At 35.0% G+C, this 8433-nt stretch overlaps 1 pseudogene across 1 annotated transcript; it reads left to right on the forward strand.

The window, feature by feature from the left end:
* Positions 1 to 472: 472 nt before the first annotated feature.
* Positions 473 to 1402, forward strand: LOC309857790 (small ribosomal subunit protein uS5 pseudogene; annotated as a pseudogene). The gene has a single exon. The product of its transcript is annotated as a small ribosomal subunit protein uS5 pseudogene (transcript).
* Positions 1403 to 8433: the final 7031 nt, after the last annotated feature.

An 8433-nucleotide genomic window follows, 5' to 3' on the forward strand; every position in this document is an offset into this window, starting at 1 on the left:
ATATCATCACCTTATTTATGAACAATGAAACAGTGTGTAATATTTAAATAAATTTAAATAAATTCCTATTTATTTTATATATTTATAAATTTAAATGAATTCCTATTTATTTATTATTAAAGAAATTCCTCTAACAAACAGTATGTTTTGAAGGTTGCTAGCAGGAAAGTGTTGTACGACATGGAAGTAATCAGAAAATGTGATCTAAAATTCTGCTTTCAAGGGCGCCTGGGTGGCTCAGTGGGTTAAAATTCTGCTTTCAAGAAGCTATAACAGTAAGTACTGAGCATTAGCTATTATATGCTATGGATGAATAACTGAAATCTACATTTGAAACTATTGGTACACTATATGTTACCTAATTGAATTTTAAAAAGTTAATAAAAAAAACCACTATTTTATAAAACAATATTCCCAACAGGCTCTTTTGCTTTAAAATACTCACTTTGTTTCCTCTCCGAGAGAACACCAAATGGCGGATGACGCCGGTGCTGCGGGAGGGCCCGGAGGGCCCGGGGGCCCTGGAATGGGAGGCCGCGGCGGTTTCCGCGGTGGCTTCGGCAGCGGCATCCGGGGCCGGGGCGGGCCGGGGCCGTGGTCGGGGCCGGGGCCGAGGCCGCGGAGCTCGCGGGGGCAAGGCCGCGGACAAGGAGTGGATCCCCGTCACCAAGCTGGGCCGCCTGGTCAAAGACATGAAGATCAAGTCCCTGGAGGAGATCTATCTCTTCTCCCTGCCCATCAAGGAGTCTGAGATCATCGACTTCTTCCTGGGAGCCTCCCTCAAGGACGAGGTTTTGAAGATCATGCCTGTGCAGAAGCAGACGCGCGCGGGCCAGCGGACCAGGTTCAAGGCATTTGTCGCCATCGGAGATTACAATGGACACGTCGGTTTGGATGTCAAGTGTTCCAAGGAGGTAGCCACTGCCATCCGCGGAGCCATCATTCTGGCGAAGCTTTCCATTGTCCCTGTGCGGCGAGGCTACTGGGGGAACAAGATCGGCAAGCCCCACACTGTCCCGTGCAAGGTGACTGGCCGCTGTGGCTCTGTGCTGGTGCGTCTCATCCCCGCCCCCAGAGGCACTGGCATTGTCTCGGCCCCTGTGCCCAAGAAACTGCTGATGATGGCTGGTATTGACGACTGCTACACCTCGGCCAGGGGCTGCACTGCCACCCTAGGGAACTTTGCCAAGGCTACTTTCGATGCCATCTCCAAGACCTACAGCTATCTCACCCCTGATCTCTGGAAGGAGACTGTGTTCACCAAGTCTCCCTATCAGGAGTTCACGGACCATCTTGTGAAGACCCACACCAGAGTCTCTGTTCAGAGGACCCAGGCTCCAGCTGTGGCTACTACATAGTTTTATACAAGAAAAATAAACTGAACTAAAGCTTGAAAAAAAAATACTCACTTTGTAATGAGAGTCATTACTTTTGTCTAGCCAAATCTTATAGCACTGTTTATCCCTTCCCTGCTTTATCCCTTCCCAGTATCAATAAAGGCTCACTTGGGTTACCTAGAAGCCATGAGAAAGCTTGTAATAGATCTGGCTGGTTTTCACCAGCAATTTGACCACCATGTGCACAGGGAAGTCTATTGATAAAGGCTTTATTGCAATAAGTTGCAAATACATGGATGATTTTGAATTCTCTTTCTTGAGGTCTTGTTTCATGATAATAAATTTAGGGTGGCATATTGGAATGGATGTTATTAACATATCTTCATAGTTATAAGCACATGGAATTGTAAAATAGATGAATGAATGTGGCATTACTGACAACTGTCCTCATTTTGAAATCAAATTACAGTGTACTAAGATGAGGAAGCAAAGCAGATTTGGGATTATGAGTGAAATAATTTTAAAAAGTATTAGGGGTATGATCGGACTATTGGGTAATTCAGTAGAAAAATGTCTACTGATTGAGATTCTGTGTTCCCTGATTTCAGAGAGAAGTTAAGATAAATAAGTAACACGAGGAGACTAGGAAGCCAAACATAAGTGATAATTTTGTGCCAGGGTGTGTATACATCTGTTTATCTTCTTGCTTTACCACTAAGGTTGCTCCTAGAGCAGAGTTTAAATATGTGTTGGAGCTAATCTCTGTGGATTACACAAGAAACCACATCCTACAGCTCTCCCTGAAACACCCCTTATGATTTCAATGTAATTTGGTTTTTGCATTTTTAGAAATAACAAAATACTTTGCAAACTCATCTACTTTATTACCATCACAAGTGAGTCAGCTGACTCCACATTTTAACACAGTGACAGTCACAGAGGAATGGAGGAATGAGTAGAGTTATCAATATATGTGCTTTTAAGAAGTATGACAGGGTAGCAGCTATTTCCAGGAACCAAAACATGGGTCAGCAGCTGTGCAGGAAAAGTGATGGAATAAATGACTCATTTCAGAGGAGTTCTATAACATATTAGTTCTATAATGTATCTTCAGCCCCCAATTACCCGCTTTGATCTAAAGATAAGGATTTACAGTTAAGGTCCCATTTATGATTTGACTGGTAGGGTCTGAATCATGTTTACTATTGTTTTGACTATTACTTGAAACCTATAGTAGTACTTGGGATATGTGTTGTGTATTCTGTGAACATGTGCTATTTTTAGATTAGATAATTTCTGTCTCGAACCCCTGTTCATTTGTTTGTTTTTGTTTATTTGATAGTGGTTTCAGTAAATGGATATATCTGAAAAATTGCAAAGCCACTATTAAAACAAGTTATTATTATATATAGCATGGAATTGCACATTCCTCCTTTGAATCCGACAGAGCTTCACCATAACCTTAACAATTTGGGAAAAACATGCTATTATTTTTCTTTATAAAATTTCTCCTGTTAGGCTGTGATGGTTGTCATCAGCAGTAACTCCTCTGAAGGCTTTGTCAAAAGAGTTGAAAAAATTGGAAAGGTGTGTGAATGAAGCTGTTTGTTGAATATAAAGAAAAGAGCATTGAAGTACAATTCACACTCTTACTTCTCCTTCTATGCTTTCAGATGTTTGTCATTTGAAAATTTTGCTTCTAGAAGAGATGCCCTATATAATTCTTACTTTAAGGAGCAAGTTGCTTTTATAATTTTTTTATTATTCTACCATTCCAGTATTTCCATTTAAATTAAATTCAATACCATTTAAAAAAAATCAAAAGTGCAGCCAGTATTCAATTCCTGGGCTAAATAATTTTAGAAAGCTTTGTGTTATTGAACCTACGGGGTTTTTATGTAGTTTTAACTCTTTCTTTCTGTGATTTTTCCCATTAGTCATGTAAGTGACTGCAATATAACAGACATTGAGGATAAAGAAGGACTGAATAGAACAATCCTTGGCCTCATGAAGTTGAGAATCTAGCAAGGGAGTCAAACAATTCAATCATTCAGAGACAATTTATTGAGTGCCTGGCCTAAGATGAGCACAACAAAACCCCAGCCCAGAGGAATCATTTTAATGGGAGAGATAGATAATAGGTAAGCCAACTTTAAAAAAAAAAACGTACTGATTTTTCTTTAATAGAGATGCATATTTGAACTAAATAAGCACATTTTTAAAAGAGCAGTGATTGAGAAGAGGTTTTTTAACTGAGTGGTCCGAAAGGGCCTCCCTGAAAAAGTCTGTTTTGAACAGATTTCTGAATAATATCAGCTAGGAAGCTGCGTAAAAATCTCAGGGATGGGTGATTTTTCCAGTCGAAAAACTGTAAAGGCTCCAAAGTCACAATAGAGCTATAAGTTTCTCTAATAAAGTAACTTCTGACAAAGAATGAGAAGAAATAACTAACCCAGGTTTGAAAGAAAAGGGACAGACTTTCTATGGAATTCATATTTAATTAAAGCTCTAAAGGACAAAAATACAATAGAGCAAAATTCTGGTCACGCTGATATACCTAACGAAAGTTCATAAACAAGCTTTGGGTAGCAAAGAGTGTGTGGGAATGTTGGTAAGAACAGTGGGGAAGAGTCATCCCTGAACATGTTCTTAAATGAAGCAATTCTTGGGTTGTTTTAAAGGGTGAATTGGAGTTTGCCTAAGTGATTAGAGAAGGATGCCTCAGCTTATGGAAGTTCAAAGCCATAAAGATGTGATAAACTACTGCAGATATTTTCATGTATATTTGTTGTTGCTTCTAGTAATGGTGATCTAAAAACTCCTACTTAAGACAACTAAAAATCCAGACAAAATAGCTTTTAAAGTTAAAAATATCAGAATGATTATAAAAATAAGTGAGGGATTACTGGGCCAAAATACAAAATACAATGAGAGCCTAGAGATATATGCCCTGAAGCCATTTTAGCTATGAGAGCATTTGAAACTGCTAAAACACACTGAGCTGTGTTGTTCATAGACTCTTGATACTAGAGAAACAAAATTCAAAATCCAGCAGCAATCAAATTTGAGGACTTTGGTACAACCCAAATTTAACTTGAGATCCACAAAGCACAAGGAGAAGCAGAAATAAGACTATAGCCTACCTTGCCTTCTGTGTAAACTGAGAAAGTCAATCACTGAATTTGGAGTATGATTGTCTTGTAGCGTCTCAGATATAAGAGAAAATCCTACCAAGGAGGACCATACCATTATTATAGCTCTTAATTATCCCTACTCAATAAGAGTTTCAAATATAATGTCTTGAACATAGCAAAATGTAACAAAGCACACAAAGAAAAACCATTAACAAGATTTGATAGACAAAATGGGATTAAGTATGATGTTAAAATGATCAATAAAGATTGTAAAATGGCTTGATTACTCTGCTCAAAGAAATGAGAGGGGAAGCAAATTGAACCAAAAACTGACACTAAAAATGATATTGAGAAAGGTTTTATAAATGAACAAATGGATACTCTAGAACTTTAAAGATATGACATCTAATTTAAGGTACCACAGGGGTGCCTGGGTGGCTCACTTAATTAAACCTCCAATTCTTTTTCCTTTTTTTTTTAACACCTTAATTTTATTTTATCTCTTTCATTTGGCTCAGGTCATGATGTCAGGGTTGTGAAATAGAGCCCAGAGTTGGGCTCTGTGCTGAGCCTGGAGTCTGCTTAAGATTCTTTTCCCTTCTTTTTCTATCCCTCCCTGCACTCTCACTTGCTCGCTCTCTCTTGCTTGCAAATAAATAGATAGATAGATAGATAGATAATAGACAAAGAAAAATAAAAGCAGATTATGAAAATAAATATAAAGATTTTGAAATGAAAACAAGTTCAAAATAAAATAGAGAAGACCTACACAGCTTAAAGTTCATTCAGAAAATCTACTATTAAAGAAGTCAGTATGACACAATGTTAAGATATCAAAAGATTTGAGCATGCACTTTTCAGAAAGGGTAATCCAAATGGCCACTCATATATAAAAACTGTTTATCTTTATTATGAATCTGGAATTAAATTAAATTAAATTAATAATAAATTAAAACCTAAAATGACATACTATTACACACTTACCATATTGGGCAACAGTAAAATTGCCTTGCAAGAATGTGAAAGAATGAAAGTGCCCATAATAAAAACATTTGAGGTAAGTTGGACAATATTTAGAAAACTTAAAAATAAAAATAAAAATTTGGTCCATTCCTAGAAATACAACATGGAACTAAATGAATATTTTCACCAGGATATGCAAACAGATGATTATAGCTATTTCATTCATAACAGCAGATCAGTAGTGGTCTATTTGCACAATGTTACATTAAATAAGAGAGAATATTAACAAACTGGGAGGAGGGGCTAGGTTGTTATCATAAACAGATCTTCTATGGTGCTGATTATGTTCTATTTCTCAAAATCTTTAAGTTAAAAAAGTTTTCACATTATATCTAGATAGATAGATGATAGATAGATATCCCAGAAGCTGCAATGCTAGGCTAAGACCAGGCTTTAAAGGGCTTTTCTATACTCTACTAAATACTTGAAACCATTCATTATATCATAGCTCAGTGTTCAAATCTCCATTTGTTTCCTCAGGTTCCTAATATTTACCTTAAGGTGACCTGATCCAGACTTTTGATCACCTTTGTCTAAATATTTCTATTTTAACAAAGTCCTTTTTAACACTGAGAGACTAAAACTTAGAAAAATACTCTTTTATCTCACTAGAGTGGAAAATATATAGTTACCCATTAACTAATGATATCCATGTCTACATTAGATCAATGACATTTTTAATTCTTGGGAGCTTTTGGTTAAATGAAATTTTTAAGCTTCCTTTAAAGGAAGCTTTAAGCCATCACCACATGAATAAAATTAAAGAACCAAATGAAAACAGGCCAAGTATTTACAGAGTAATAGAATGTGCAATGGTAAGAGTACAATTCTGAAATCATAAAGCCTAAATTAGTGTGATGCATTTTTGCTACCCATGTAATCATAAACCAGTTATCCAAATGTGTTAGCCTCAGTTTTTTCACCCATGAAATGGTGATGATAATACTTATTATGCTGCGTTGTTGTGTGTATGTGATGAAGCATGGAGCATGAGAATCTCATATTCCATGCTAAAATGATAGCTATTTTTATACTTATAATAATTCTAGTAATAGTAATTAAATTGTTCAAAATGGTAATATTCATTTATATTGAGGCATTGTATTGACTATTCATAGACACATTTACCAACATAAATTTCATTTTACTTTACCCCCTCTGAGGATATATATTCCCTAATTCAATATGAATCTCTTTATGAATAATAATTATCATAATAAATATGCTGATTTGTCTTCTATTTGTTTTTAGGGAGGTATCCTTTACTGTTGAACATGAAACTTAAGCAAGTCTGTCTTATTCAAAATTTGCATGCTGTTTTCTTATGAAACTAGATTATAGAGTTGTATGAAATAAATTCATGCAGTTAAGACATTGATGTTTGGAACACTGGGTGGTCAGTTTAGTATTTCAAAAGAAGATTTTAAATTTAAACCTTAAAACTGAGCTCTTTCAGCCTTATTTATAGACCATCCTTCATGTTTCATAAGTACTCCTCCATTGTAAACTAAGTAATACTTTTTGTCACAGTGTATATAATGAAAATGGATTTTATATTCTATTATTTCAGAGTTAGTTGCAGTTTCTACTGCCTTACTTCATTTTTTGAAAAATAGATTAATTCTACAAAAAGTTTTTTCCAGGTTTATTGAAAAAAATCGACATATTTGTAAATTTAAGAAATGATTTCTTATAACATTGCAAACCTTTAACATTGTGTAAATTTTGTACAATTTGATAAATTGGTATACATCTTTATTGCAATATAATCTACATAAAAATGTTAATACATCTACTATCTCGTATAGTTGCCACTGTTTTTTATGCATTTATCATAAGGAATTTTAAGATCTACTCTCTTAGCAACTTTTATGTATATAGTATAGTAGAGATAAACTTCAGAGGTCTTGTGGGTTTTGTTCCAGACTGCCTCAATAAAGTGATTATCTCAATAAACTAAGTCAAATTATTATATTTTTTGGTTTCCCAGTGCATATAAAAAATTATGTTTCCCAGTGCATATAAAAAATAAAAACTATACTGCACTGTTCAAAAGCATTATGTTTTTAAAGAAAAACAATGTATATACCTTAAGTACACTAGTTCTGAGTTTTCAGTGGGTCATAATTACTGATCACAGATCACCATAACAAATACAATAATAATGAAAAAACTTGATATATTGCAAGAATTACCAACATGTGACAAAGAGACACAAAATGAACAAATGTTGTTAGAAAAATGGTGGCAGCAGACCTCTTTTATACAAGATTGCTATAAACTTTCAACTTGTAAGAATGTGATATATGCAAAGTTTAATAAAGGGAAGCACAATAAAAAAAAGTATGTATATCTTATTAACTATGATCATCATGCTGTACATTAGATCCCCAGAACTTTTTCATATTATAGTTGCAAGTTTGCACCCTTGGACCACCTTACTCCACCCCAGGTTCACCCCTTGTCAACTCAACTCTAAGTTTCCATTAGTTTTCCTTTTCCTCAGATTCTGTATGTAAGGGATATCATAATACATAAATTAAAAAAATATACAAAATCTTTGAAATATTTCACTTAGAATAATACCTTCAAGATCCATCCATGCTGTTGTAAATGGCAGTATTTCTTAATTTTTCATGGTTAAGTAGTATTCCGTAGTATATATTTACCATACTTATTTTACTCATTCATCCATTAATGGATACTGAAGTTATTTCCATCTCTTGCTTAGAGTTAATAATTTTATAATAAACATAAGAGTGCAGATATGTCTTTGAACAGTGAACTTCGTTTTCTTTAGATAGATACCTAGAAGTGGGATTACTGAATCATATGGTAATTTTACTTTTAATAATATGAATAATCTCCATACTGTTTTCCATACAAATTTATATCCCTATTACAGTGCATAAGTTCCCCGTTTTCCCCAATATTTACCA

This window comes from Mustela nivalis (genome assembly GCF_964662115.1).
Source record: "Mustela nivalis genome assembly, contig: HAP1_SCAFFOLD_1280, whole genome shotgun sequence".
Taxonomy (NCBI): Eukaryota; Metazoa; Chordata; class Mammalia; order Carnivora; family Mustelidae; genus Mustela; species Mustela nivalis.